General features: G+C 48.3%; 1 protein-coding gene and 1 long non-coding RNA gene across 2 annotated transcripts in view; one reads left to right on the top strand and one right to left on the bottom strand.

Annotated features, from left to right (window-relative positions):
• Positions 1-1,798, bottom strand: part of HERPUD2 (HERPUD family member 2) — a 21,388-nt gene extending 19,590 nt beyond the window's left edge. The window contains exon 1 of the mRNA XM_081931166.1: positions 1,617-1,798. The gene's annotated coding sequence lies outside the window, so the exon portion shown is untranslated. The remainder of the gene's footprint in view (positions 1-1,616) is intronic.
• LOC309380961 overlaps positions 1-7,811 on the top strand; it is a 36,326-nt gene that overhangs the window by 9,194 nt on the left and 19,321 nt on the right. The window lies entirely within an intron of this gene.

The following is a 7,811-nucleotide window of genomic DNA, read 5'->3' as shown; positions in this document are numbered from 1 at the left end:
GCCTCCCTCCCCGCCGCCCGGGGCCTTGCAGAGACGCCTAAAATGGAGGCCGCGAAAACAACCACCAACCGCCCCTCGCCGCCGGGAGAGCGCTCTTGCTCGGCGCGGTGGCGGCGGCGGCTCCTCCTTGCGCGGGGGCGCTGCGAGGCGGCGGCCGGAACAGACTGAGCCTGTGCGAGGAGGCGGGGAAGAAGGGGAGACCAAGAGGGAGGCAGGCAGGCAGGCCGACAACCCCCCCCCCCAAAAAAATAAAGCTTGGTTTGGGGCGCGCCCTCCGCGGTGGCCTTTCCAAGGCAGCCTCGCAGGCAGAAATCCGGCCGGGGAAGCTTCGCGGCGCTGAAGGGAAGGAGCTGCGTCCCCGGGAGAGCTTTCGGGAAACGCCTTGCCGGGGGGCGGGCACCGAGAAAAGACACGCATACATCTCTTGGCACACGCGCCTGGATTTGAAATGATGGATAAAATATAATATTGAGGTGGTGCACAGTTCTGGTGGCTGTGTGGGCGCGTATGGGTTGACTTTATCATCATCATTATTAAATGTGTATGCCGCCCTATACCCGCGGGTCTCAGGGGGGTCACAACATAAAAACACAAAATGCATAATAATAAAAACCAAAAGCAACCCGATCGTTTCCCCATCCCCCGCGCGCCCAACACTTTTTGAAAGGTTGCCTTCGATTACTGATCTCTGCCTCAACCGTAACTCGTTCGCGGAACTCACTGCCACAAGATGCGGTGGTGAACAATCGGTGACATGTCTCTAAAAGAGAATCGGCCAGGAGTCGTGAAATAGGAGGGGTGAAGGTCAGTGGCAAAGAGCCGTTAGAGCTGAGTCTATCGAGTTTAGAGGTTCAGTATCACTGAATGCCGCCTTCTGGGACAAAATGTAATCCCCCCTTTTTACCACCATGGATCCTAACAGAGCTCTCCTTATGTTTGTGATCTTATCTGCAGCTTCCATTTTCTTTTTACCATTATTATCGTAGAATCATAGAGCTGTAAGGGACCCCACGGTCATCTAGTCCAACCCACTGAATCTCAGCCAAAGCATCCATGACAGATGGGCTGTGTGTACTAATTAATAATTTTATTATTTCTACCCTGCCCATCTGGCAGGGTTTCCCTAGCCATTCTGGGTGGCTTACAGAACATTAAAAATATAAAACATCACACATTTAAAATTTCCCGATACAGGGCTTCCTTCTAAAAATCAGATAGTTGTTTATTTCCTTGACATCTGATGGGAGGGCGTTCCACAGGCACCACCGAGAAGGCCCTCTGCCTGGTTCCCTGTAACCTCACTTCTCACAGGGAGGGAACCGCCAGATGGCCCTCGGTGCTGGATCTCAATGTCCGGGCAGAACGATGGGGGTGGAGACGCTCCTTCAGGTATACTGGGTCGAGGCCAGAGGGCTTTAAAAGTCAGCACCAACACGTTGGAATTGTGCTTGAAAATGTACCGGGAGCCAATGTAGGTCTTTCAGGACCGGTGTTATGTGGTCTCGGCGGCCACTCCCAGTCACCAGTCTAGCTGTCGCATTCTGGATTAGTTGCAGTTTCTAAGTCACCTTCAAAGGTAGCCCCACATAGATTGCATTGCAGTAGTCCAAGCTTACCTCAGTTTAAGACCAGCTATTGAGCCAATGTATTCCCCAGGCTGGTGTGCTGGCTTGGGGCCAGAGGCACCCGGGTTCAATTTCTTGCTCAAGGAAGAAACCCTGCGCAAGTCTCTCTCTTGGCCCTGCCTGTCTCCTGCTGCGAGAAGGGGAGGCGATAAAGCTATATTGCGACCTGCCTCATCTAAATGCACATGGATTGCTGGTTTCCTGAGCCTGTTTTGTTCCCAAGACAGTCCAGTTAATTGTGACCTGTGTGATGCCTTCAATGATGACACACAAGAAGCAGCATTCAGGTGACCTAGTAAATAACTTGAGCCTTAGTCTGATGACACCAGACCAGGAGAATTGCATGTGCGGTCTTTAAATGCACACCACAGGCAAGGAGAGGGTCACTAGATGGTGCTGTTGCTGTGCGTTGTTGAAGAATAAACACCCTTCAAATATGTGCTGCCAGGATGTGGGGAAGAAAGAATTTCCAGCGACTTAAAAATAGCAGCCAATGTTTTATCCATCCATGTGTAGCCACCCAAACCAGAGGTCTGGCAATGGAGAAGAACTGATCTGTATCCCACCCGATCTCTCTCCCTGCTCTGTTACCGAATATAATACAGTAGTTTCTGGAAAATAGGACCTTGTATTTGCTGTGCCTGTGTGTTCTTTGCCACCCTGCATGTTGTTTACATGCACAGACTGAGCTGACCAGGGCTTGCATGTAGAACAGGATGGTGAATATATGCTCCCCTAGGGACTCTGATTTCACCAGATGCTCCCCATGCCTGGGTTGAAATCAGGGTGGGGGGGTTGGCAGTGGGCTTTATGACTTTATGTCAGTATGTTTCTCTGACTTACTGTTCCACCATTCTAAGTTGTGTCTTTACTCTGTGGACCACAGCATTATAAGTAGTAATTTCTGGGCCTTAGATTTTATAGAGTGCTGGACTACAGCTTAAAGAGTAGACTTGGTGCCATTGGGCAATTCATTCTCTCAGCCTCTCCCATCTCTCAGGGTAGTTTTAAGGAAAAGAGGGAGAGCCATGCACACCTCTTCAAACTACTTGAAAGATGAAGTGGGATTAAAATGTTAATAGGAATTAATAATAATAATAATAATACATTTTATTTATACCTCACCCTCCCAGCCAAGACCGGGCTCAGGGTGGCTAACACCAGGTAAAAAAACAATTGATTAAAATACAACTTAAAAACAAGTTTAAATACAACATTAAAATGCAGCCTCATTTCAGTAGAAACTCAAAAACTTTTTTTGCGGATGAAAACGTCATGTCTTCACCAAGGCGAACTATCCAGACTGATCCTACGTGGGCCAGAAAAAAGCCAGGTCCCCAAATAGGAGTTCCATCACAGAAGAAGAAAGGAAAAAGGAAAGAGTGGGAGGGAATCAAATTGGCGCCAAGCCAAAGGCCAGGTGGAAGAACTCTGTCTTACAGGCCCTGCGGAAAGAAATCAGATCCCGCAGGGCCTAGTCTCATGAGACAGAGCGTTCCACCAGGCCGGAGCCAGTGTTGAAAAGGCCCTGGCCCTGGTTGAGGCTAATCTGACTTCCTTAGGTCCTGGGACCTCTAGGGTGTTGCCATTTATGGACCTTACGGTCCTCCGCGGGGCATACCAGGAGAGGCGGTCCCGTAGGTATGAGGGTCCTATGCTGAATAAAAGAATTCAGCACTGCACAATAAAAAAACCTAGAAGATAAACATCATATGTAAGGAAGCTAGCAGTGTGGTTGTATAGATGTCTGGAAACCAAGCCTTGTGTGAAACGCTTGAAGGAGCTGGGTGTGTTTGGAGGAGACTGAGAGGAGATATGTTAGCCATCTTCAATTATCTAAAGGGCTGTCACAGGGGAGATAGAGGAAGCTTGTTTTCTCCTGCTCTGGAGGGTAGGATTTGAACCAATGGCTTCAAGTTACAAGAAAGGAGATTACGGGAAAACTTTCTGACAGTAAGAGCTATTTGTCTCCCACAAGAGGTTGTGGACTTCTTTGGAGGGCATTGAAGGTCATCTGTCATGGATGCTTCAGCTGAGATTCCCGCGTTGCCGGGTGTCACGATCCAGGGAGTGGGTGGCAAGAGTCCAGAACTGACACGCCAGGACCAGGGCGCTGGTGGCAGTCCAACTGGCGAGTCCACAGTCAGGAGCAAGTCCAGTGGAGATCAGGGACTGCAGGATGCAAGGACCAAAGCTGGAACGGGAGAACGGCGGGTTGGACTGGATGAACCTTGGGGACCCTTCCAATTCTACACTTCTGTGATTCTATCTCTGAAGCACTGGTCGGGCCAAAGCCAATTTGATGGAGGAGAACTTCAGGGCAAGGGACAGCTAGCAAGGGGAAGCCAGCGTGGTGCAATGGTTTGAGTGCTGAATTAGGACCTGGGAGAGCAGGGTTCGAATCCCCACTCAGCCATGAAACTCACTGGGTGTCAGGAGCTGGATTGAGGAGCAGGTCAGCAATAAAACCCGATGTCAGTGAAAGACAAACCGCTCAGATCATAGCAACCCTTCGCAGTAAGTCTTGCCCCAATGAGGTAGGAGGACGCACAGTCCCGTAATGCCATTTGACTTGTGGCATTGTGTGACACCTGATTGTAGTGCTTCCTGCTTTTCCCCTACCCTGGCCTCTTGTCTATGAAAGCTGATTTTGTTGTTTAGCCGTTTATTCGTGTCTGACTCTTCGTGACCCCATGGACCAGAGCACGGCAGGCACTCCTGTCTTCCACTGCCTCCCGCAGTTTGGTCAGATTAATTTTTGTAGCTTCAAGAACACTGTCCAACCATCTCGTCCTCTGTCGTCCCCTTCTCCTTGTGCCCTCCCATCTTTCCCAACATCAGGGTCTTTTCCAGGGAGTCTTCTCTTCTCATGAGGTGGCCAAAGTATTGGAGCCTCAGCTTCACGATCTGTCCTTCCAGTGAGCACTCAGGGCTGATTTCCTTCAGAATGGAGAGGTTTGATCTTCTAGCAGTCCGTGGGACTCTCAAGAGTCTCCTCCAGCACCATAATTCAAAAGCATCAATTTTTCGGCCATCAGACTTCTTGATGGTCCAGCTCTCACTTCCATACATCACCGCTGGGAATAGCTTTAACTATATGGACCTTTGTTGGCAAGGTGATGTCTCTGCTTTTTAAGATGCTGTCTAGGTTTGCCATCGCCTTTCTCCCAAGGAGCAGGCGTCTTTTAATTTTGTGACTGCTGTCACCATCTGCAGTGATCATGGAGCTCAAGAAAGTAAAATCTCTCACTGCCTCCATTTCTGCATGATCACTGCAGATGAAATCTGATACTATGCCATAATGATGGATTCATCTTTGAAGGCACCACAGGGCCTCATCGTTCATTTTTAGGCTTTGTTGCAGTTGCCCGTGAGGACTGGGGGGTTGTGTCAAAAGACAACTTGCCCCAAATGCGTCTACACACCTTTTAAAATCCCAACTGAGAGCATCTTCTCAGTCAGTTAAAAAAAACTAAGCAACTCACAAGCAATCGACGAACAAAAAGTGTGTTATATTTGGTACATAAACTTAACACTGAATAGGCTTTGCTGCCAAACGACTCTCTTCTTTCAACATGAAGTCCCACAGGAGATTGGGAATGAGGCAGACTGTCAGGGTTATACCGGAGAAAAATGTGAATTTGTCTTATTTTCCATCTAGTCTGTAGATAAATAAAGAGCTGTGGTTAGAAGGGCAGGCCATGAGGGCAGCATTCATATGTATTAAATACAAACAGACATGCCTCCCTTTCTTCTTCTTTTTTAAAGATAACTTGGCGTGACGATAAAATGTTTTGGATGGGAGACAGGTTGACTCTTTGATTAAAAGATAGTACAGTTTGCAACCTGCACAGTAAAGGATTAGACGCAGGAAGCAAAGAGAGAGGTAACTCTACAGTCAGCATTCATTGCTATTATTCCTCTTAAAGAATATGCAGTGAGATTACATGGTATGAGGGAGGGAAACACACTACCACCTTTTCATCAAGTGGACAGTGGAATTTGCATCCAGAAGAATCAACAAGGCTGAGTTAAGAGGATATTGGACTAAAGACATTTTGTTATTGAGACGTCTCCGAGATCCAGAGCGATCCAGTGTCATATGCCTATTTTTCTCCAGATGTTGCATTACAATTCCCTAGGGAGATGTTGGGTGACCTGGAATCCAGCAACATCTAAAAGACCACAATTTCCATTATTCCTGACCATTGACCATGCTGGCTTGAGCTGATGGGACAGTTTTCCTACACCAGCTGGAGGGCAACAAGTTCGCCATCCCTGGTATAATCGGTTGTAAGTATAACCCACTTTTCAATGCATGGGCCTAATGCCATCCCAAACAGCTATAAAGCATATATATAAGGTTCCGTTTTTAAGGATCCTTTCAGTTCAGAAATTGGTTTATTGCTTTCAACTGGCTGGCCAAACCTGGACCACTAAAAACCAAACAGGCCGGGGACATTGAAAGCGACCCCATAAAACGTGGGCACTGAATTACATATCATACGGCTGCCATACATCTAGACATTCCCAGGATTTCAAAGGTGGAATTGATTTCTGGCGCTTTGTCCTGAATCTTAGGCAAGTCAATTGAAAAATCACTTTTTGGGTATTTTTGTCTTTAAAAAGCTCAGGAGCAATTTTCGGGGTGTCATGGTTTTTACATTTTGAAATGTGGCAACCCTAGTTTATATTGTTTGTTTTTCCCTTCAATATTCAGAAGCTATGGTACAATTCCTTCCTGTCAAAATCCTTTTGTGTATCCTCAAACCTTTTGGATCCAGCCCATCAACTGCAATGGGCTCTGCACCCCTTGCTTAAAGAAATAGCTACCAAGCTGTAGAAGAATGTAAGTGAATGTTTTTTTGGTCTGCTCCAGAGCTAGGATCCATGTAATAGCAATTTCCGTGCAACAGGCCTTGGCTAAGACAAGAAGAATTTGTTGTCAAACATTTAAGAGAAGTGTAAACAGTGGTCAAGCAGGAAAATGGGGACTTTCCTCCTGGTACATATTTAGCAAGCAACTTAGTGCTGGAAAACAACAAATGGGTCTAAAAAAGAAAGCATGAAATATTACCGCCCATGTTAAAAAAGCCACCCACACATATTGGCCTTTCTTCTCTCATTGGATTATCTGCAAATCAGGAAAGTTCAAGATGCAAGGGATGTGTCACAAGAGCCTGCCAGTCAGTAATCACACAGTTCAAAGATGGAGTTAACTCTTTATTAGCAAAAACATGATCTCCACCTACTTGCTTGAGTGTCAGGCCTAATGAGCAGAGCAGCTCATTCCTGGTTGTCTACCTCCATGAAAATCAGTTGCAGAAACTAAAGGTCCTCACAGCTGTCTAAGTTCCCTCCTCTCCAGAGCTTTTCATGCCTCTTCTGGATCTGGGAGACAAGGGGAGAGGGGAACTCATCACCTGTGACTCATGTCTTGGCCTCCCTCATCCCATTCTCCTGCTTCATCTTCTGCCTCTGATTCTGCACTGCTCTCTGCCCCAGCCTCTTCCTGCTCACTAAACCCTGTTACCTCCTCAGCTTCCGACATCGCCTCTCCCCAGTCTGTTCTGTCTTCTCCCTCTGACTGCTCACTGCTGCCCCACTAATACTCCCTGGGTGGTTCTCCCAGCTGGTTCCTCCCACCATTCCTCTGGGTCCAACCAGTCCACAGGGGCGTCTTATCTGTAGAGGGTAGTGGCGCGGGGCGCCAGGGTGCCAAGTTCTGGAGGGCACCAGGGAAGAGGTGGAGGCTAGACACGGCGCCTCCTGGCATCAGCTCACTGCCCTCACCATGCCACGCTGAAGCAGCGCCGCGCCCGGAGCCTCTGTCTGCTGTGGCCCCTGCAGCACGAAGCGGCCAGCTGAGCCGGAAGGCACCGCGTCCAGCCTCTGCCTCTTCCCCGCTGGAGGAGCTGCCCTCCAGCTGCTGCCCGCCTCCTCCAGCCCCACCGGCAGCGCCGTCCTCCCTAAAAACTCTGGGAAAGGGGGGTGCCATGCTTAAGAAGGCCCTGCCAGTCCATGACAGGATGTCATGTGGATGTCCCATGGAAGGATAAAAAATAGAGACACGGACATCTTCAAATCCTCCAGTTTAAGGATGAGCCCTGTATATTTGAAAGAGAATTCTATGATTGCCAAAAGAGAAAAAGGGAAGAAAAAAAACCACACCCTGTGTTGTCACTA

Source organism: Podarcis melisellensis (assembly GCF_964234715.1).
Source record: "Podarcis melisellensis genome assembly, chromosome: 12".
Taxonomy (NCBI): Eukaryota; Metazoa; Chordata; class Lepidosauria; order Squamata; family Lacertidae; genus Podarcis; species Podarcis melisellensis.
Note: the sequence above shows the minus strand (reverse complement) of the source record. Positions and strands in the feature narration are given on the sequence as shown.